Source organism: Fistularia commersonii, chromosome 5, assembly GCF_037954325.1.
Source record: "Fistularia commersonii isolate RoL2024-O1a breed Wild chromosome 5, RoL_Fcom_v1.0, whole genome shotgun sequence".
NCBI lineage: Eukaryota > Metazoa > Chordata > Actinopteri > Syngnathiformes > Fistulariidae > Fistularia > Fistularia commersonii.
Window position 1 is genome coordinate 4,905,990 of NC_141288.1, and position 11,306 is coordinate 4,917,295.

General features: G+C 44.1%; 1 long non-coding RNA gene across 1 annotated transcript; it reads left to right on the forward strand.

Annotated features, from left to right (window-relative positions):
- The first annotated feature begins 2,297 nt into the window (after nucleotides 1–2,297).
- Nucleotides 2,298–10,395, forward strand: LOC147233917 (uncharacterized). The gene is made up of 3 exons (XR_015106142.1): nucleotides 2,298–2,407; nucleotides 4,724–4,789; nucleotides 10,263–10,395. It is a non-coding gene; the product is annotated as an uncharacterized LOC147233917 (long non-coding RNA).
- Nucleotides 10,396–11,306: the final 911 nt, after the last annotated feature.

The following is an 11,306-nucleotide window of genomic DNA, read 5'->3' on the forward strand; positions in this document are numbered from 1 at the left end:
TGGTAATATGATTATAATTGAAATAATGATTAGTTTTTTGGTCTTTTGGACAGGTGTGTTTGTATTGCCTCCTCCTCTCTGGCTCCAGGACTCAGAGAGTTCAGAGTATTTATACTCAGCCATTCCATCCATCCATCCATCCATCCATCCATTCATCATTCCTTCCATCCATTCATCTATCCATCCATCCATTCATCTTTCCATTTTCCCATCCATCCATCCATCCATCCATCCATCCATCCATCCATCCATCCATCCATCCATCCGTTCGTCTATCTGCCGCCCTCCCCCCCGTCCATTCTGCACCCCCATTCCCTCATTTCCCGATGTCCTGGCAGCTCCAGCAGATGTTTATCTCTCTTATACGGCGGGATGCTGCCACGTCCAACAGAGGAGGAGGAGGAGGAGGAGGAGGAGGAGGATGGAGCACGACAGGCGGCTGGCCGGGCCTCCTCTCTTCTCCTCTCCTCTCTCCACTCTTCATTCGGCCTCTTCCCATCTTCTCCTCATCTGGATGAAAAGTAAGGCTTCCATTGTTCATCAGGTTTTAAAAAAAAAAAAGCAGGTTCAGGACATCGGGGATGTGGAGGAGCTGCAGGTGGAATATTAGGGATCTGTAGGATCCTGAGGAGATGCAGATGGGATGATTTTTTTTTTTTTTTCCGCTTTCTTGATTTCTGTTTTCTTTTCCTGCGAAACCCCCGAACTGATCCCGTATCATTCCTGGATTACATCCGTGTCGGTCCCTCGGCCGCCGGTCAGGGAGACACTCTGGACGACCTTCAGACCTCCGGACGTCCAGCTCCTCTCTGGAGGTGCGACAAAGGGGAGGACAGCGTCAAAGAATATTTGACACACACACACACACACACACACACGCACACGATGGCTCGACAAGCGGCGAAAAAGTCTCCGTCTCCTCGGGTCCGACTCGCCTCCTCTTTTCTTTCCCGTCAAAAGTAAATTTCCACATCGCCTCTCCACACCTGTCGGGTTTTTACTCATTTCGACTCAGCGTCTGGATACCCAACGGATCTTGAATGCAGCACACATACACACACACACACACACACACACACACACTGATATTTATATATAAATAAGCTTATCCAGATACAGGTCACCTATCCCGGATGAGATTTGTGACTAAATACTTGTTGATGCATCTGAAGGAGAAACAAAGATCTAGACCTGGTGTCTTCTGAGGGGGGTCTTTCCCCCCCCCAGCTTCCCTTTTAGATCCATGAAGGTTTTTTTCTTTTCCCGCCGTCCGGGGAACAAATCAGGAGCGGTTCAGGTTCGCACCCTGCCGGCGACGGGCTGGCGCTGCCCGGCCGGCTCGGGCCGGAGTGTCGCTTTTCCCCAAGATCTCCTTTAAATGACCGTCAAAGGGGCCGATATCGGGTTGCACGGGGGGGTCGAGGGGGCGTCGGGGGGGTCCAACGCCACCCCCGCCCGCCGCCGCCGCCACCACCCTCCCCCTGCCACTCCAATGCTACAGGAGTGAGCGAGCGAGGAGCAGGAGTAATTCAGTGCCTCCATTAGAGACTTGAAGGCCCGACAGTAAAACTGTGTTTACCCCGGAGTCTGATGGGGGATCGATAAAGAAACACCTCACTCTCTTTCTGCAGCGGGGGGGGGGGGGGGGGGGGGTCACTATGTACCCCCTGCTGCACCTCCGACTCCTTGCAAATTCCTGATGATTTCATTTTTTTTTGTTGTTCTATTACACAGGTTTAATGGTCTTTTTTCAGGCAATGTTTTGCAGTTATTGTAAATTTTATTAATTTATTAGTATTTTTTTTTTTTTTTTGTAATTATTTCATCTTATTTTTATTTTTATTTTTTGGAGGGGGGGGGTTATTTCCTACTATTAAACTTTTTATCTTCTGTATTTATTTTCTCAATTTTTTGTTTGGAATTTTTTTCATATGAATCTAAAGCAGATTTTTTTTTACAAGTTGCACTTGATGTCACTATTTTTTCAATGAAATATATTTTCAGTCTTTGTTTATTTTCTTTTTTCTATGCCACTCATTTTTTTCTGTCATTTCCTGCTCACTTGTTTTTCAGCTAATATTTTGCAATTATTTCATTATTTCTCTTCTATATTTATTGGCCATTTTTTGCAATTGTTTCAGTATTTATTTATATTTTTAGGGGGGTTATTTCTTGCAATGATTTCTTTTCTTTTTTTGTGTTTTTTTTTTTAGCTTCTGGCTGGTTGTATGCATTTTTTTGTGTGTGTATATTTTACAAAGTTAATAGGTTTGCCGATAAAATAGTGCCTGGATGTCACTTTTATTTTAATGAAATGTAATTATTATCGATTATCGAGGAAATTGATCTGGTTCCCGCCTCCTGACTGTTTTCCCGACTGAGAGAGGAGCCACTCAATCGCAGAAAGGTACGTAAAAAGTACACGAGACATCGATGCAATTCCCGATCGGCCTGCAGATTCTGTTTTAAGGCATGATCTCATCTCTTCCAAAACACACACACACACACACACACACACACACAGAGTGCCCAGGTTATCCTTTATAGGGGTCCCAACCTAGGGGTCAGGGGCTCTTGGTGGAGGGTCAACAGACAATTAACAGCTTTGGGAAGAAACAAGAGAAAGTTTTTCTTCTCTTTTTAAGGTCAAATCGTCCGATGACGTCACCGCCGGGTTCGCGTTCGAACACTCGGACGCTCGATAACGTAAACTCACACCTTTTTAAACCATTTCTTTTTGTATTCTAGGTGTTTTAGATAAAGGTGTTTGTATGGAAAGGTATTTACACATTTATTTATCCAATTCATCAATTGAATCTATTTATTAAAAAAAAAAATTGTAGCCAGCGAAAGAGCTTTTTCCATCCATCCGTTCGTCCGTCCGTGCGACTCCCAAACTAATTATTTGTTTTTGTTATGATTTATTATTATTGTTTTCCCACCAGTGATCATTTATATTGCCCCCCTCCCTCCCTCCGCTTCCCCTTCTTTTCACAATTAAGGCAAAGACATTAACTCCCCCCCCAGCTGCGAACAAACTCCAGTATCCGTTTCACACACCAATCATCAATCCTTGACGTTATTAACCCCCCTCCAACCCCCCCGCCCGCCGCCGCCGCCGCCACCAATTTCCATCGCTCACCTTTATCTTCTCCGGCGAAAGGTGACTTTAAACTGCAGGGCGACGGGGAAGAAAAAAAAAAAAACAAAAAAAAAAAACAAAACAATCCACTGAACACGCTAATTTTACGAGTGTGTGTGTGTGTGTGTATGGGGGGGTTACCTTCAGACACACATAAGCAGGGTGTTGGAAACAACACATCCACTGTGTGAGCGTGTGTGTGTGTGTGTGTGTGTGTGTGTGTGTGCAGGCCTTATCAGCTGAAGGCCCTGCATCGTCATTAATCTTCAGCGGGCTAATTAAATTAATCCATCGCCTCCTGGCACCGGAACATAACGACCGGCACCGGATAACCATTTCTACTCTTTTTCTTTTTATTTATTTATTTCTTTTTTTTTTTTTTTTTTTTTTTTTAATGTTTTTCATCTACTCTCTTTCTTTCGACTTCAGCGGTCTTTTTTGGGGGGGGGAATTTTAATTTATTATTCCTATTATTACGAAAAGTAACGGGGGGGGGGGGGGGGGTTTGATTGACAGTCCGTCCGCAGGATCATGTTTAATCCCTGCCTCTCTCCAGCCTGTTCAGAACTCATTTCTCCGCCGTGAGATGGGGGACTCAGATGGTTGCCGGGGCAACGGCGATAGTGCTAAGCCATTTCCATTTTCTGCGAGGAGGATGGGAGGCGCGCTTTGGGGTGGAGGGTGGGTGAGGAAGAGGGAGGAGGAAAGTGGAGGGGGGGGAAGGGCATCCGCAACAGAGGTCACGGCAAAGTCATCGGCGAACGGGACCCGCCGGAGTAACTGAGTACTACTTACTTTTACTCCAAAGTAGTGGGATTACTCTTGACATCTTTCCCTTGATGTGGATTCTCTTTTTAAAGTATTGCGGTTTAAAGATGAAGTTCAGTGTAAAAACCAGACACAAAACTTAGTTGAAAAATTACATTTATCATAGGAGGGGAGGGAAAAGTATATCGGTGTTTTCGATTTTTTTTTTTTTTTTAAAGTTTCCCAGGACTGAATGTTATTTCACAAAAAAAATTCACCCCAGCACACGATGCCTTGGTGACATGGTTATAACGGTGTAATAAACACTCGGCTCCCAGAACTACGACCCTGAAATAACAAGATGCGACTGAACTCCGTTTCTGCTGAACAAATTTACAAAGTTTTGCTAAAACGCCAAAAACGAACACAAACCAAGGGCGTAAAATGGGGAAAAAAAACGCACCTTATTCTCACAATATTCATAAAGTATTACAACGTCATACTTGAAAAATCAGTTTTCTGACTTGAAATGATACAGCTTTGTAAAATATTACAACTTTGTTATTGTTCTTGTAAAAGTTTATTTTGTTTTGTTTTCACTGTATTGAAAACTTTGTCCAGGTACAAATTAATTTTAGCACTGTTGACACTGTTATTGTGTTATTACAACTCTATCCTCGTCATATTACACTGTTATTACAACTTTATTTTGACAGTATTACAACCCGATAGTTGGAATATTATAATTCTGCTCTCACAGTAGCATGACTTTACACCGGCACGATTAAAGTTCTCACCGTGTATTTTTTATTTTTTTTTCTTCTTCCCCCTCAGCTTTACTTCCCGCCTCTTTGTCCTTGGAGAATCAGGCGTCGTCGGCGTACGGTGACATCGGCCGGGGTAAGCGAAGACGCGCCGTCCTTCCAGATCAAAGCTCAGCAGCTCAAGGCTGGCCTTCCACGGCGGGTTTGTCGCCTTTATTCGGGAAACACACACACACACACACACACACACACAATCACACACACATTCCTTCACCGCTACCACTTTCAATCAGGCTTGCATTAAAGAAAAAACTGCCATCTTCCTTCTTTTTTTTTTTTTTTTTTTTTAGTGGGGGGGGCTTTTTTTTTTTTTAAATAAACTTGACTTTACCTGTATCTGGAAAAGCGGCGGCGGCAGCCTGGGGAGACGGCGCCGCTTCCGCTTCTTATATGGCGGGGAGAGTGTCAGCGAGCCGGCGGGATGCTAATGCGCCGGCTTGTTAGTTTTAATTAAGTAGCCTATAGCCTCGGCGATCAGCCAGATCAAGGGCAGCCATTTAAATTAGCGGGTAAACTGCGGGCGGCGGCGCTCCGGCTCGCCTCACCTGACCTCATTAATTCCCCCCCCCCCCAAAAAAAAAACATTTCTCGCCTCTCGGTCCACACCACACCTGTCAGAGCCGGGGCCCTGGCAATCCAGCCGCCTTTTCTTCTAATAAGACGACACACACATACCACACACACCTCCCCCCGACCAACTTGCTTTCTCAGCGAGAGCGCCACGGGCGCCCCGGCGAGTTTACCCGGTCTGTGTGTTGACGATAAAAGGGCCGAGTTTAGGTGAAGGACAACAATCGGGGTTGGGGGTGGGGGGCAGCGATAATGAGCCTAATAAGGTATCTCACTCCCGCACATTGTTGAGGAGTCTGCATGTCGCCTATGAGGCGTCTTAAATTAAGTCACATCTCATTTTTTTTATTGAATATGCAAACATATTTGAAAACTCTATAATTGCAGATGATGCTTTAGGCTTGTACCCCTCTTCGCCCTCCCGCCCCTTCTCTTATATAAAGCTTTCACAACGCTCACGCCGCTCTCTGCTGAGCTTTTGGAAAAGCTGATGTCTAAAAAAGACTTGATAACGCAGGGCGAGGACGGAGGAGTGTCTCCGGGGCGGAGGGGCGCGGATCCATCTGATGAAGAGACGTGAAAGAGAAAAAAGGAAAAGGGGGTTGGGGGGGGAAGGATTGTCTGGCTTGTTCCTTCGTTTTGAAACTTTGGTACTAAAATAAAAGAGAAAGCGAGGAGGAGGAGGGGGTGATCCACTTTCTCTGTGCCGGGAATCCGTTCTAAGTCACAAATCTATCAATACACGATCAATATGTATTGAGTCAGATTTGGTCGAGGTGCTGACGTCGAGCTTAAGTTGGTTTTGACGTCTTACGAGAGCCGATGCCGGGCTGTTTTAACGTTAGGACCCGAACGCATCACTTGATTGTTGGCCTTTTGACGTCGTTCCAAGATTGGACGTTGTGATGGCGGTGAAGCCGAGTTCCAACAGCGGCAGGACTTTCATTCTGTCTGTCCAATGACCCTCCTCAGTTTAACCCACGTCTCTTTGACATCACGCTGACCTTTGCGATACTATAGACGTCTATGGTCTTAAGCTTTGCACCCCTATGATGTCAAGTTCGCAACTCGAAAATGGAAAGTTGTCACCTCTGTGATGACAAGTTGGCATCTCTAAGATGTAAAGTTGACACCTCGGTGATGTCAATTTGACAACTCTGTGATGACAAGTTAGCACCCCTAAGATGTCAAGTTGGCAACTCGAAGATGTCAATTTGGCACTTCTGTGATGTCAAGTAGGCAACTCTGTGATGTCAAGTTGGCACTTTTTAAGATGTCAAGTTGGCTATTGTAAGATGTCAAGTTGGCAACTCTGTGATGTCAAGTTGGCAACTCTCTGATGTCAAGTAGGAAACTCTTTGATGTCAAGTTGGCACCTCTAAGATGTCAAGTTGACACCTCTGTGAAATCAATTGTGCACCTCTGTGATGTCAAGTTGGCAACTGTAAGATGTCAAGTTGGCAACTCTACGATGTCAACTTACACCTCTGTGATGTCAAGTAGGCAACTCTGTGATGTCAAATTGGCACCCTTGATAGGTCAAGTTGACACCTCTAAGATGTCAAGTTAGCAACTGTAAAATGTCAAGTAGGCAACTCTGTGATGTCAAATTGGCACCCTCTTTAGGTCAAGTTGACACCTCTAAGATGTCAAGTTAGCAACCCTTTGATGTAAAGTTGGCACCTCCAAGATGTCAAGTAGGCAACTCTGTGATGACAAGTTGGCACTCTTAAGATGTCAAGTTGGCAACTCGAAGATGTCAAATAGGCAACTCTGTGATGTCAAGTTGGCAACTCTGTGATGTCAAATTGGCACCCTTGATAGGTCAAGTTGACACCTCTAAGATGTCAAGTTAGCAACCCTTTGATGTAAAGTTGGCACCTCCAAGATGTCAAGTAGGCAACTCTGTGATGACAAGTTGGCACTCTTAAGATGTCAAGTTGGCAACTCGAAGATGTCAAATTGGCAACTCGAAGATGTCAAATTGGCACCCTTGATAGGTCAAGTTGACACCTCTAAGATGTCAAGTTAGCAACTGTAAGATGTCAAGTTGCCATCTCTGGGATGTCAAGTTGGCAACTCTGTGATGTCAAGTCTGATTCCATGTCTCACATCAAATTGAAGTTTCTTTGAACTTGAGCTGGCATCTCTTTGCTGTCAACCTGAAGTTTGCTTGTCCTGCTTGACGATCGGTTTAACTACTGGATTTGGCAATTGTCATTTCGTATCAACATCTTTGACATCAAATAGAAGTTTCCTCGATATTAAGTTGGCGTTTCTTTATGTCAAATCCAAATTTCTTTGATGCTATCTGATGCCGCTAACTTTAAAATCCACATCGTGATCGGATATCGGACGCCTATTCCCCACGGCACACTGACACCTTCATCTTTGCACTTTTTCTCCGTCATTTTCCAGCTTTGCTTTACCGTGCGTGTTTTAAACCATGCGCGTGTGCACACGTGCCTGCGATCGTTCCCCCGTACCAAAACACATTTAGCCGCGGTGACTTTCCCGAAGCCGCATCCCGTCCGTCCTCCAAAGCCCTTAAAGACGTCCCTTCATTGAAGACGGGATTATTTGTGATGAAACCCGCCGGAGCCCAAAGATGGCGGCGGCGTGATGAAACCAAAACAAAGGGGAAATGCCGGTATGAAAGCAGGGGGCCAAGAGAAACAGCCGGACGCAGGCGGCCGCTCAGATCGCAGATAAATCCAATATTTCTCTCCCTGATGGTTCCGGGGGTCAAACTATGGGGGGAGCCCCCGTTAGCGACCCGTCCTGGCGGTCGGCTCAGTAACCAACCAGGGAGGGCGGGGTCTCGGCATCCTCTTCTGAAAACAGATCGGTGATCCGTGAAAACAGACGCCGTTGTTTTCGGAGCTTTTCCACCTCAAAGTTTTTCCCTCCAAGCAAAACAACAGGTGGGAGATGAAAAGAAGCGGTGGCGACCGGCGAGCGCCGGTCCGGTCCTGGGGGGGGCCACGGTTAACCCCAGCTGGAGGAGGTTTCTGTAGTACCTCCTTAAAAGCTTTTGGAAAATTTCAAAAAAAAAAAAAAAATTCCAGTCATTTTGAGGCCATTTCTTTTTTTTTTTCCTTCAAATTTCCTACAAAATTTTCAGATTTTGAAGGAATTCCTTGCTGAATTTTTGCTTTCTTCCCTTTTATTTTCTTTCTACACATGTTCATATGCTTTTTTTTAATCTCGGTTGATTTTTATTTTCCTCGCTTTTTTTACATTTATTTTACTGGGAAAAGATAATAATTTTTTTTTTACAAGGGAGTCCCTGCAAAGATAAATTACACAATTATGACAGGGTAATTACACAGTTAGTAATTTTAGGTAATTTTCCGCTCAATAGAGAAAAAAATTCAGATATTTTAAAATGATTCCTCTTCAATTTTAAAGGAATTGATTGATTTATTGCAGATTTTTCTGTTAATCTGTGGCCAAGTCAGTACGTTAAGTTCTTCTCAACCTCAGCTATTTCGGAAACCCAACCGATCGGTGGTCGTTGTTTTTTCCCACAAATCTGAAAACAATCAAGCGAGAAAAGAAAAGCGCTGCGGGTTTTCCGGGAAAACAAATCTAGATCTGTCGATGAACCGAAGCTTTGAACTCTTAAAAAGAGAATATCTGCAAAAACCTGAAACTGCATGAAAGACCGGGCTTCCGATGGATCGCTATCTTTTCGGGTGGCCGACGGTCGATGCGGTTTTTCGCGTTCCGGGAGTCGCGGAAAAGACCGTTTTGGACGGAGCACGTCGGGAGACTGGCGTGCACGTTCATCATCAGCATGCTCGGGGACGTCTAACAGATCTGGCCGGAGGCCTGGGAGTCATTTGGAAAACATCCCTTATCCATCCGCCTAACTACTGCCGTCTGGGGCCACCTGCATTAACATTTTATATATATATATACACACACACAGGTGTGTACACATGGGTGAGACCGGTTACCAGTTGGCCATCGGTTGATCGCAACGCCTCATAAAAAGATGTACAACCATTCACCCTCTCATTTATTCATCATATTTGGACACAAAACCATTTCCTCATTCACACACCATAGAGATAGAAATATAAAATCATTCACCCAGTCACAGGTCGGGGCAGTTTAGGGTCTCAAGTGAACCTCCAGGCTGATCCCTGTGCCACCATGAATAAAACGAATGAATAAAATTAAAAAAAAAAAAAAAAAAAAAAAATGACCATATATACATATATGTTTGTAGTTTGATATCTTCCTCCCATTGGGGGACTTCTTGTTGGCATTTCTTGTACTGTAAATATATTGATATAAATTTTTATAAATAATATGAATTAATGATATAATATCATAAATATATATATTTATAAATTAATATGAATCAATAATATAATAATACAAATATATATACATATTATAAATTAATATGAATTAATATAAATATATATACATTTATATATAATTTATAATATTTATAATATAAATTTATATAAATATACATTTTAAATTTTTGTTTTTTTTTAGGACAAAACATTTTTTTTGGCTTATTTCTCTTTCTTTTTTCTATTTGTTATTTTTTTATTTATTTTTTTCAGTTTTTGGTCATTCGGATTTTCCATCATGGATTCTTTTGAATCCAAATGTCGATCGATCACCGATCATGCCCCTCATTGTCTTACAGCTCATATTTCGGAGGTATTTTGATATAACCCCCCCCCCCCATTCGATTCAAAAGCAAATGTTATCAACGTTGGGCAGACGTTAATTCCACAGTCTCTCCCACCGCCAGATACATTTAAAAAGAAATCGAAACCAAAATAGCGTTCAGGAGAGTGACGACATCGGAGTATTCACGAAGATGGGAGCGATTTAAAAATATCCAAATAGCTCCGTCTTATCGCCGGAGCAACCTCAGATTAAACAACCTCACATTTTCTCTCCCTCCCACCCCCATCTTCTCTCCACATGTCAACATGTTTACGGCGAAGGGGAGGAAGAAGAAGATGAAGAAGCCGGCGAGGAGCTGCAGAGGCCCCCGCAGGCGTCTGCCACTCATCTGCCACTCAGCCCATGCAGATCCAGCTTGATTTGGAACTCCCTAATACTTGATTGTTATTATCAGGGGCCCCGATAAAAATAAGTCCGCGTTTGAGCCGAGAGCAACAAAATGTCAGTCAGGCGGCGGCGGCGGCGATGATACGCTAAAAGGGCTTTCCGCGACGCGGCAGACAAGCAGATACCCGGCAGATTAGGCTTTATTAGCCGTTCACGGCGACTTAATTGTGAGATCAAAGTTAACGTGGGATCCGTCGGTGCGATGAAGACGATTTTGCCGGGGCTGAGAAACAACGGCGCCGTCACGGGAGCGAGGGCGGCGAAGGGCGGGGGGGGCGTGGTCACGTGAAGCCCACGGAGGGTGGGAAAACCGTTCCAAATAGGAAATTTTCCAACGGGAGGCTTCCTGTACAGCAAGGGTGCCCGATACGTCCATCCCGATCCACCGGGCGATCGCAAAGGTACGGGTAGATCGGATGGTATTAAAAAAATAAACATCATCCGTCACTCACTGTGGAATTTGTCACTTAATTGACGTACAGGCCAGACAGTCTGACTTCTGACCTCTTCTGACACATGAGCATACAACTCCAGCAAGCTAGCGAGTTCCCAAGTTATCCACCAATTTATTTCTTTTAAACTCAGAAAGGGTATTAAAATGAACTGGACCAAGTAAGAAGCAAAAACTTACCACTTCCATAGAGAGTGGGAGGTGGATTTTCTTTTTTCTTTTTAAAGGGTGTCTGCCTCATTTGTCTACCATCGCTATACCGAAGAAGGGAAATGTGGACTTTTCGGACGGTTCATAAAAACTACGATGCTGACTTTCTGCCCAAAAGCAAGCTGGGGAGGAAGAACTAAAATCGCAGTTGTCCACTTATTTATCTGAGTCAGCCTTTTCCCACATGGAGATTATTAAGATTAAATAAGTCCAAATACCGATCTACCATGACTGATCATTTGGAAGCGTGCTTGAG